The following is a 12,255-nucleotide window of genomic DNA, read 5'->3' as shown; positions in this document are numbered from 1 at the left end:
CAGGGGATCTTCCTGACTGAGGAATCGAACCCAGGTCTCCCTCATTGCAGGCAGATGCTTTAACTGCTGAGCCACCAGGGAAGACCATATGCCTATGTATATATGTATCCTTCTTTCTTTGTGTGTGCTCACTTGTGTCCGACTGTGATCCCATGGAATGTACCCTGCCAGACTCCTCTGTCCATAGGATTTTCCTGGCAAGAATACTGGAGTGTGTTGCCATTTCCTTCTCCAGGGGATCTTCCTGACCCTGGGATTGAACCCTCAACCCTGGAATTGGCAGGTGGATTCTTTACTACTGCCCCTCCTGGGAAGCCCAATATAGCCTATTAAATTGAAGTTTAGACATATTTCAATAAGAATTAAAAAGGACTTTCTTGTGTGGCTGTTAAAAATATGCTATTAATCACAACTGAGTGAGTTTCATTTGTTCCTGTGTAATTAATTCTTGTTTTTCTGATCTTGGGTTACAAGCCGATTTTCATGAATTTATCTGCTTCTGGACCAAGGATCCAGACTTACACCTTTGGTACAGACTGACAGACGTCTGTTGGTGATGACAGTGTCAGCATACCCTGGAAAGCCTACACCCATTTGTCCATTACTTTAATATTACCAGTTAAGAGAACATGTGACATACTGAGGCTCTTTTAGTATTTCTTCTAGAAGACTCAAATGTCTCATATGAAGTTTGTAGCAGGAACTTTTAGTCAACTTTGAAGAAAAACACCTGTCAGTGACATGGTCGATAACAAACAATATCATGTACAGGGCTAATGGACTCCACTCTCAGTGTATAATATGTTATGGAATTTACAAGGAGTTAATCAATGACTACCCTACAATAAAAATATACTGTGGACAAGGTGGGCACTGACAAATATGCAGGGCCTTTAAAGTCATACTGCAAACTGTTATCATTGTTCCTAATTAGTAAGGATATTTAAACATACAAACAAAATTTTAATTTTTGGGAAAGTGTTTTTTTGGAGTTATTGTGCCAGTCTTTGAACATGACCATCAGTATTTCTATCCAGTCTAAAAGATATTCAGTTTTGAAATATATTCATATTAATAGCATTTCATTTGTGTATAATTAATTTAGGAAAGTTGTACTTCTCTTTGGAAATCTCAGCTCCTTTACTACTGTGAACTTTGATAAATACTGTGGATGTATGTAAAAATGTAGAGATTTTCCAACAATATTTTCCAACATATTATTTCTAGTAATTCTTCTTTTATAAGGAAGGGAAGCAAATCTTTGATATTATCCAAACTGGAAAATTCCAAATTCCTTATAACATAAATCCTTATAAGGATGAATTATTTTAAATGTGGGCCTAAATTGGGAAAAGTACTATCCAAAATATTTATCAGAGAAAGTGAGATATGAGCTTAAGTCATAGGTGACTAAAGGCAGAAAATGATTAGACTCAGACAAAATAGGAAGTAACCAAAGCAAACTAACTAATTATTAGAAGTTCTAGCTTTTTCAAAAGTAGACTTTTGTTCAAACTGACTCAAAAACAAATAAAGCAAGTACAGAGAGTTATGATGTTACTGGGTACAGAGAAAGTATAGAATGATCTTTACTGTTTCTTGTGAAGAGCAAACTGTTACCCAAAGATCAATCTGTCATGTTCTCAGGAAGAGTACTAAATTCTAGTTTTACTCTTTTTGTATGTTACTCACGTGACATTTTTCTTTAAAGGATTTGCAGCCTTTTATCTGCTTCTGGAGTCCACAAGATGGGGCCCACAGGTCAAACCTGGCCACATTGATTTGTTTACTTGTCCCTGGAAGCTTTGGGACTCAACAGGCGTTGAATAGTTACAACAGAGACTGTGACCTAGACAACTGAAACCGTTTACTCTCCTGCCCTTAACAGAAAAAGGTTATCAGTCCCTGAATCCTATCTTACAGAATCCATCAAAATTGAGGCACCTTTGGTAAACATTTTAGTACTTCTTGCAAACTCATTATTTGGAGATATAAAACAAAAGAAAATGCAAATCACTTTCCCTCTGTTCTTTTACAACTTGATTTTTATTCCTTCAAATCAAAACTTGGTTTTTACTACTTCTTTTCACCTTCCTGAATGATCAAATTTTAGGACAAAATCTTTTTTTCCTATATAAACCAATAGGCAAATCACATCCACCATTTATTAATATAAATGTATTCGTCTTTCTTTGTAATGATTACATGTAGTGTAGTTTCAATCTCTTCTGCTGGTTTCAACTTCTAACAGAGGTAATTGACTTCCTTCTACAGGCACAGAGGCTTCTGGGAAGCAGGTAGCTGAGAATAGTTCAGCAACACAAGCACCCTGCTAACCAGCAGAGTTCCAGCTTGGGCTGCTATGCCTCATGTACCCACATGGGATACATTTGTCTGTGGTCACCTTCATCCGTTTCATCCTTCTTAAGGCAGAAAAATTAGCATGTCTGCCAATATGCCTCCAAAGTATTTGCACAGCCTTGGTCACCTGTAAAGTGATAGCGTTTCTTATACGTAAAAGCTAAAGCAAAAGTCGCTCAGTCATGTCCGACTCTTTGTGACCCCATAGACTGTAACCCACCAGGCTCCTCTATCCATGGGGTTTTTCAGGCAAGAATACTGGAGTGGGTAGCCATTCCCTTCTCCAGAGGATCTTCCTGACCCAGGGAATTGAACCTGGGTCTTCCCTATAGAAGGCAGATTCTTTACAATCTGAGTCACAAAATGATATAAAGCTGGTATTATGTATATAACGCTTGGTATTTTTTGCATTCACTCTATATTTATGAATTTTATTTTTAAATTACTGTTCAAGTAACCAAAAATTTCTCAGTTTAGATTAGTCAAAAGTCTCAAAGTTCAAAGGATTTTAGAAATTATGCTTATTTTTAAGATAAACATAATTCCTATTAATATTATGAACTTACCAGAGAGATTACACTTAAATTTTTTAATATAGATTCATAAGAATTAATTCTTTTTAATAAACATGTGACTAACTAATTCAATTTAGAATTTATGATTTTTACTTTCTAAATTCTAAATATTTCATGGAAATACTTATTTACTTGATCCATAAAATTATTTTTAAGAGTTTAGATAGCTTAAAATAATTAGACTTTTCTTGGAAAATGAAACCAAGTTTTGTATTAAGTAAGTTATTATGCCAACATTTTCATGCTGTTTTAATACTGAGAAAAATTATTTTGTCAAAGATTCACCTTGATTAGAAATATTGTCTGAGCTTCATTTTAAATTTATGTGCATATTTTAAAACTCTTTAACTTTTGTTAAAAGTACTGAACTTCTGTTAGAATTATTTTCCTTGTATTAATTTGCTTTCTATTGTGGAAACTCAACAACCAAGGTCAATAATTTATTTTAAAGCTAAATTCTTCCTGTGCCACAAACACTTTTTTTTTCCTGAGATACTGTTTCAGTAAGTATCTGAAGCTTTCTCAAAGGACTAGCACATTTAAAACATTAGAAGTTCAAATAATTGCTTATTTTATGGAAAATCTTGATTTATTTTAAATGTATGCATGCCTGCTAAGTCAGTTCAGTCATGTCTGACTCTTTGCAATCCTATGGACCATAGCCTGCCAGGCTCCTCTGTCCATGGGATTCTCCGGGTAATGATACTGCAGTGGGTTGCCATGCTCTCTTCCAGGGGGTCTTCCTGACCCAGGGATTGAATCCGTATCTCTCCTGCATTGTCTCTCTTGCACTGGCAGGTAGGTTCTTTACCAGTAGCACCACCTGGGAAGCCCTTTAAATGTATATAAGTGCTTATTATTCTTCATAAGCTAATCAAAGTGGAGGATTACTTAATTTAGAGAATATATGTCCTGATTTGTTAATTTTCACAGGAGGTAGACAAGATATCCCAATATGTTTGCTCAAAAGTATTTCTGATTTATATGACTAAAGATTTCCATAAATTCCTGGGCAAACCTAGAGTTTATAGCTAGATTTCTCTTTATTTTATTGAATGCTATTTTCCATGGTTCTTGTTCAGTAAGACTGTGAGTGAAGCTAAGGACTGAACTCAAAGGTTTATTTCTGTTTATATCTTTACTTGGCTCATTTGTGTATCTCTGTGCAATTGTCTATATTCTTTTGAGTGAGAGGAAAATTGCATACTCATAACTCTTCTGTTTTTTTTCTGGAGGTTGTAAATCATCAGACAAGCCCTGACCATTCCAACCCAGGTCTGGCTCATTCACATAGCTGTTATCAAAATTGTACAAACTACACAAAACTCTTTCAGGGTTTAGAGCTCTCTGTTTTCAAAGCCATGCAAAACCAGTTTTATTAATTTAAATATTTGTGTGTGTTCCTCCCCTCAGGTAGATCTGTCTGGTTAAATTATGTACCCTATAGTTTGTACACATAAGAGATTTTTATATATAATTAATTTTTAAGATTTTGAGAGAGAGCTATTATTACCAAAGAGAGGTATATAAAGATTTCAATTATTCATAAACCCTTAAAAAGGCTAACTACCCTCCCTTTGTGAAGCCAGGAAAATAAGCTATTCATTTACATGCACAGAGACAGAGAAAGAACAAGCAATCTCCATTTCTCAACTATAGTATTGGTCCCGAAAATCCACTAGTAGCTTGCAGCTGGGTAATAGGGTAACCAGGGACCCAGAACAGATTTCAAAGCCGCCAAATTGGCTGTTCCTTGAATCACAGGTTACTCTCCATTCTAGTGGGAACATTTTTTCTTCCTAAGTGAGAACTGTTGGATCTGTAGAGAGTCTTGATGCATCTGTGTAGAGAGATGCACTCATGTCTACCTATTCCTCTGTCATCTTGACTCCTCTTTTTCTTTTTGCATGCGTGTGTGCTTAGTCACTTAGTCATCTCCAGCTCTTTGGGACCCCATGGACTGTAGCCTGCCAGGCTCTGTCCATGGGATTTTCTGGGCAAGAAAACTGGAGTGGGTTACCATTTCCTTCTCCAGGGGTTCTTCCTGACCCAGAGATCGAACTCGCATCTCCTGCCTCTCCTGTATTATCAGGTGGACTCTTTACCATTGAACCACATGGGAAGTCTTATCTTCTTAAGTGATTTTAATTCATAATAGTGCACAAACAAGATAAATCACAGGAGGTGTCAAAATCTTTGGGACAAACAGATAAACACAAAAAGGAAAGATTTCTTGTTCTCTTCCTTTGGATAGACAGATTGTCTGTCACCTGCCACTCACAAGAGACTGAATTGTTGGACCATGTAATCAAAACCAGGCTTCCAATGAAAGTCATAAAAAATGGTGACCAGAACAAACTCACCCAGAAAAAAAGTATCAAAAAAGAAACAGAGAAACAAAAAGAGTATGAGTGAGACTGAAAGCAGTATTGTGGCACAAGATTCTCTACAGGAGCTGGAAAAAAGACTTTCCTTCCCATAAGGCTTCCATATGAGGTGCACTTATCCAGCAGTGCGGTTTATTTGGTGCTCATGAATGACACCCCAGAGCATCTCAGCGAAACCTCCAAATCACTTCCATATTGTATGGATTTTTATAAAATTTTCAGTTCCCTGTGCATTATCCATGATCATGCTTTTGAAATCCCAACCTAACATTTTACTGTCACAGGGAAGAGTTTTCAACTCACTGTTCAAGAACATTCCCCAGAACAGTGGTTTCCAACCTGGGAATGGATGAAGAATTATTGTAAGAGATCCATCAACACATGCATACACCACATATTGGCTGTGAACTAAGTATAGGCCTTACACAGAAACAATATTTTATGCTGCTGTGATGACTAAAATACAAATTAACTTCTAGCTTACTGAATTCATAGACCCTTTTTTGATCATTATGTATTTTGCCACTCAGTGGATACTAAAACTTAATGTCATGTGGCAGGAGTGAAAGGGGCAAATAGTGCTGTGAACATTTTTTGTGTGAAGATTTTCACATATGAATTAGAACTCTTTGAGAGACCATTGTAGCCTACCAGGCTCCTCTGTCCATGGAATTCTCCAGGAAAGCATACTGGAGTGGGTTGCCATTTCCTTCTCCAGGGGATCTTTCCCACCCAGGGTTCAAACCCAGGTCTCCCACATTGCAGATAGATTCTTTACCACCTGAGCCATCAGAAAAGCCCCTGAAGATGGGGATGCTAGCTCTAATTCCATGTTCCTCAGGCCTACTCTGTTCTGGGAGGGGAAACAAGCTGAAAGTATGGTCTCTGGAGCTTTCATCATCCACAGAAGCTCAACCAGATGGGGTGCAAGGACCCAGTGATTAGCTTTGGGGTGGGATTTACTTTTCTTTAAGGATCTGCTGTGAAAAGACTCTCTCCCTACTCAGGAAATACACTGGTAGTGGTTTGAAGGGAGGGAAATAGAAAACTAGGAATAGAAAAAACTCATCAGGGAATAACAGCTTGAGAAGATGGAGTGAAATTAATTGTGCTGAATAAATAATGGGAGAGCAGATTACTAACTTATGAAGATTTATGCTAATGTTCATGTGAAGGAAATTAAAATACCCAGGGGATATTTGCAAATAACAACACTTCTAAACTGCTTTCATAATTCATTTTCATAGTCCTTTTAAGGAATTCTGGCTTTATGTTTATAACTCACTCTTGGAGCCTAAAATGTCTTCTTTCCTTTTGCATCATTCTGATTTACTTTGCTACTCAGAATTTGCCTATCCTTCTCACTAGCACTCTTTTAAGAGTCATACCTACTCTTGAAGAATTCCTTGTAGTCTCAGCATGATTTTCTTTCTGAGTTTTCTACTAGACTTTAATGCATTATACAAGTCAGCAATGTTTTCTGTATTATCCAAGGTGGAGTTGAACCCAAGAGGACACTTACCTCCTTTGAGCTGAAGGAAGGAGAAAAGTTTTCTGAAATCTAACTAATTCACTGTGTGTATCCACTGGAGGGGGATAGTTTTTACATTTGGAAAGTTCTGAAATGCAGAGAAAGCATGGTTGAATTGTAGACAATTGGTTCAAGTTAAATTGAGAAAGGATGTGAAAACACTTAATTATATGCAATATTAGAGCTAATGAAGCAGTTGATTGCCATGCAATATGTTTTTTTTTAAACTGTTGAAAACTTTAATTTTTCCAACCATTTTATGTTGTAGTTGGCTTTCTTTCAGTATGTAAACTATAGACATTTTAATTTGGGCTATATGATTTTATAGACCTAATTTCTTTTTCTCATTATTAAATTGAGAGAATGTTTTCATTCAATATACAATTCAATCTAGACAGAAGTCTGTAACTGAAGAAAAATAGGTTTCTCTTATTTTATGTCCAAAATTTAAATTGGGAAAGTTACTTTTCAAATTTTTTGTGTGAGAAGGAGGGGTGGGAAATACAGGTGGGAGTAAGGGAGAATGATTGTTTTTTCTTTTTTTAACCTTTGTTTTTAAATGATTATATATTCACAAGAAGATACAAAGAAAAGACAGGTGATTTGTACTCTTTAGCTAGCCTCTTTCAGTGTTAAAATTTTGTGTAATTATAGTATAATATCAATACCAGAAAAAAGACATTGGTACAATCTATAGAATTTATTCCTATTTCACCAATTATACAAGTATTCATTTGTGTATACATGCATGTGTGTGTGTGTATCACTAAGCAATTTTATTATAGGTAAAACTTATGGTAGCCACCAGTACAATCTAGATTCTTAACTATCCCATCACTACAAGACTCCCTTGTGATATCTCTTTATAGCTACCCTCACTCCCTCTCGCCTAATCCCCCGGCATCTGCTCATTAGTTCTCTATTGCTATGTTATTCCTTGGATGTTATATTAGTTAATCAACCAGGATGTACCCTTTTGAGACTGACTTTTTTCACTCGCAATTTCCTCGATTTTTATCCAAGTTGCTACGTGTATCAATAGTTGTTCCTATGTATTATTAATTAGTATCATGGGGTATGCATATCCACAGTTTACTTAACAATTCATCCATTGATGAATATATGGGTAGTTTGCAGGTTTTAGATATTGTAAATAAAACTATGTGAACATTCATGGGCAAGTTTTTGCATGAAGAATAAGTTTTGATTTTGCTGGGATATATACTTAAATATAATTTCTGAGTTGTGTACTAAGTTCATTTTTAGTTTTAAAAGAAAATTGCCAAGCTTTTTTCCAGAGTGGGTGTACCATTTGGAACTGATCCTCTCTGCCTCCACCTTTTTCCTATTCCAACCAAAACTGCAGCAACAATTTTCACCCCAAATTGTTCCTCACCACAGGCTTGTATCACAGAGCTCCCATTCTGCTCCTTTGAACTTGTTGCAGGGCATTACCCCATCAAGCTCACATATGTACAACTCAGTAGTGTGGGGGAGTAGACAATGGGCCCCTGACCACTGGGGCACAGAGGCCAATGCTTCTCCTCCTTTTTCAGTCCTAGGTTTATGGCTTTGAGACACATTCTCAGTACTCCTCACAAGGAGTGAGGAAGGAACAAGAAGGAGACAGGCAGAGCAGTTAGATAGATGATCCAGTTCTTCAGAGAGGGATGATCGTGGCTTTTGAAAAGAGGGTTGTGGGAGTGGGGAGCATGGTTGGATATAGACTTTGGGGGTTGGACCAATAGGAATTTTCTACTGGAGTGGATGCAGGGAGTAAGAGACTAGAATAAAGTGTGATCTTGAGTGCCTGGGTAAGCCAAGAACGCATGAAGTTGCCAATGCATTGGTAGAGATTGATTTGGGGAACTTGGTTCAGGACAGTTAGCCTTGAGAAGGCGATCATGCATTCAAGTAGAGATTCCCTATGTTATGAAGATTGAAATAGACACCAAAGAAGTTTAAAAACAATCACTTTTCCCAGGTCTTATCAATAAGAAACCAAAATAAAAATAAGTAAGAAAAGAAGAGGGTAAAAATAAAAACCCTGTATCTATGTTTTATATTGATATATATCCTAAATGTCTCACCTCCTCTTTCACCTCATCTTAATATGTTCCAATGAATTTGGGGAGAGAAAAGTCTTATGGAGCAAATGTGTCCTCAGGTTTTGAAGTGGTCTCAGGGACATGATGGTAGGAGAAATGAAGTCTAAATAGTTCAACTAGGTAGTAATCTTGGCTGTCATTTCATATCCTCCTGAACATCCTTTGATTATATTTCTCAGAAGCACTGAGAAGTGGTGGTTCACAATCCTTGTTACCACTTGAAGGAAAAGACAGGAGGCTCAGAAAGGCTGAGTGGATTAGCTGAACCTGCATGATTAATTAAGGTTGCTCCTTAATTGAGGATTTATGCCTTGGAGCTCTCCAGTGCTGGTTGCTTCGTATCTCTTCCTGACTGCACAAATGTTCCAGTGGAGCGAAAGCCATTTCCAGGGGATGCTTTTCTTGCCTGGCTCCTCATACTCCCCCTTGACAGACTCCTGAGAAGGCCATGTGGAGTCACCGTGGAGCTCCAGGTCCCTGGGCTGCCTTACTGAGAAGGGTGGTGTCCACAGACATTTCTAAACTGTGATCCTTCTGTCTAATGTCTTGACAGAAACTTGCAACTGATGGGACAAGAGATCTCTCATTACTGTGACATTAACTGAACAAATGAGTCACTCATTGGCCCAAGGCCAAATTTATCGTCAGGTGCACGAAAGCTGTGAAGAGAAGATAATACATTTTCCTCTTCAGGATAAAGCAAAATCATGTGGCCTTCTTTCATCCGTATCAAAGTCATCAATTCGGCAGTTGTCTGATTTTATAAAACTGAGCTTAAAATTCAGTGAGCGCTTATTGCCTTTTTTGTTTGTTTGTTTTTGTAAATATAAACTTTTTATTGAAGCATAACTTGCAAACATAAAAGTACACAAGTCATAAGTAGAAATTAACCACTCATGCAGTGAATGCCAGGGTCAAGAAACAGAAAATTAATATTGCCATTTCCCCAAAAGTCCCCTCCCGCTACTGCCTTGTGCCTGCTTCCAGTCACCTCCTGTATGCCCACCAGGGGAATCGCTATCCTAACTTGGAGCAGACAGATTACTTTTGGTCTTATTTTTTATATGAATAGGATTGTGTGATGTGTATTCTTTTGCAAACACAAAGCTTCTTTTGTTCAGCATAACAGTGATGAGACTCATCTAAGCTGCTGCATATAGGTGTCGTTTACTTGTTTTTATTGCTGTATAGTATTCCAAGATGGGAATAAGTTGCAATTTGTTTAATTATTCTAGTCCTGCTGACCGTTTGGGTTCCTTACAGTTTTTTACTTATAAAGAGTGCTGCTGCTGCTGCTGCTGCTGCTGCTAAGTCACATCAGTCGTGTCCGACTCTGTGCGACCCCATAGACGGCAGCCCACCAGGCTCCCCCGTCCCTGGGATTCTCCAGGCAAGAACACTGGAGTGGGTTGCCGTTTCCTTCTCCAATGCACGAAAGTGAAGTTGAAGTCCCTCAGTCATGTCCGACTCTCAGCAACCCCATGGACTGCAGCCCACCAGGCTCCTCCGTCCATGGAATTCTCCAGGCAAGAGTACTGGAGTGGGTTGCCATTGTCTTCTACATGCTTATTGCCTTTTTTATTTTTGGTATAATAATGTATTTTCTAATTTTGTTCTGTAAAGAGTTCAATGTCTTTGTTTGGTAACTTACATATATGAATTTTCTGTACTATATCACAAAATGCTTATATGATATGAAGCACCTAGCACAGATTTGAAGTTAATAAATAGCCAACAAGTGTAAGAAAGAATTATTTTACTAGCCAACAACAACTGAGACATTGAAATCATCCTGGAAAATCATAAGATTTGGCTTCACAGATATGGTAAAATTTTCAGGACTAGAAGGAACCATATGAACTATAGAGAATGAAAAGAGGAAGTATGTATTTTAAAAGTTTATCACTACCTTCATGGTATAGTTATAGAGCACAGGTTCAAGTTGGCCAAGCAATTTTTTAACTGGAGTTTGGGGCTTGCTGGGGGTTTTGGAGCTCAGAAGAGAAGTGATCATGGAGAACCAGAGAGTTGGGCTGCATCTCATAGGTGATCCAGCCACCCAGCCTCTGCTTACTTGGGTAATCCTGGTCCCTAGCCAAGTAGGATAGAATTCTCCTATGTGCAGCACCAGAAGTCTTCAGATCGCTGAGATGGATTCATGTAATGAGCCCTACAGAAAGAATAGAAGATCGTGGCTCTTAGATTAGAGGCAAATAAAATACAAGATATCCAGTTATATTTGCATTTCAGACCATGCAATATTTGGAGCATACTTAAACTGAAAAGCTGTTGTTTACCTAAAATTCAAATTTAACTGGGCATCTTGTATTTTTATTTGGTAAATATGGTAACTCTTAACTAGACTAAGTTACTAAAAGTAACAGTTAAAAATTACCTGCTTAGAGATAATAAAATCAAGTGGCCAGATATGTTATATACTGGTGGGCATGCTATTATGTGTCTACAGGAGAAGTCACCAGCTAGTTCACCTTTTTATCAGTGAGTGAATAGTGAGCATTACTAAAAATTATACAAGACTGTTATTGATTTTTCATATTTTATTATTTCTTTTTGGGCTTTCATATTTTTAAACAATTCTTTTCTTTCCCTAAACTCTTGGGTTCTAATAATCATTGGTTTGGGATTTTTGCAGGTAAAATAAATATGGATTTGCAGTGGTTCTGCTTCCTTGGAAATGAAGCCAGCTAGGGACACTGTGTCTACAACATTGCATCAGAGTGAAGAGGATTGGGAAGGGGTGGGGTTAAAGTCAAGCCTTGTCTCATAAACAGAGCCTGGTTTGGGTGCTTTGATGCCCCCAGAAACAGTCTTCTCTCTGAATGTAGAGAGGAAGGTTGACAAAAAGGACTGAAATTAAATTTCCTTGAATGGGTGCACATTTAGAGATTACACAAACATTTGGATCATTGGCAGCAGTTCTGGCAGGCAGCCTGTACCTTGTGCCTAGCTAGAAACTCTCCAGATGTCCTTTATGCCAGCTGCTCCTCCATTCCTAGTAGACAAGTTTGTGAGCAGTTTCACTCCAGTAAAGGTGTTGATAGCCTGCAGGGGCAGGGGGCTCTTGGCATTAGGCTCAGAAGACTGTCAATCTTATAGCTGGTGCGCTCTTTGAATAACCACTGAGGCTGTAGGGCCAAGACCTTTGTGCTTTTTGTCCCTCTAATAGCCTTGAGAAGTGGCACACAAAGAACAGGAGTAGATGAAAGAGGAAACAGGATATAAGTTTGGGAAAGAGAGAAAGAAAAGAACTGGATGTTTTGGGGGCTCCAGAA

The sequence above is a fragment of the Moschus berezovskii genome, chromosome 3, assembly GCF_049115385.1.
Source record: "Moschus berezovskii isolate FMDL1 chromosome 3, NW_MosBer_1.0, whole genome shotgun sequence".
NCBI lineage: Eukaryota > Metazoa > Chordata > Mammalia > Artiodactyla > Moschidae > Moschus > Moschus berezovskii.
Note: the sequence above shows the minus strand (reverse complement) of the source record.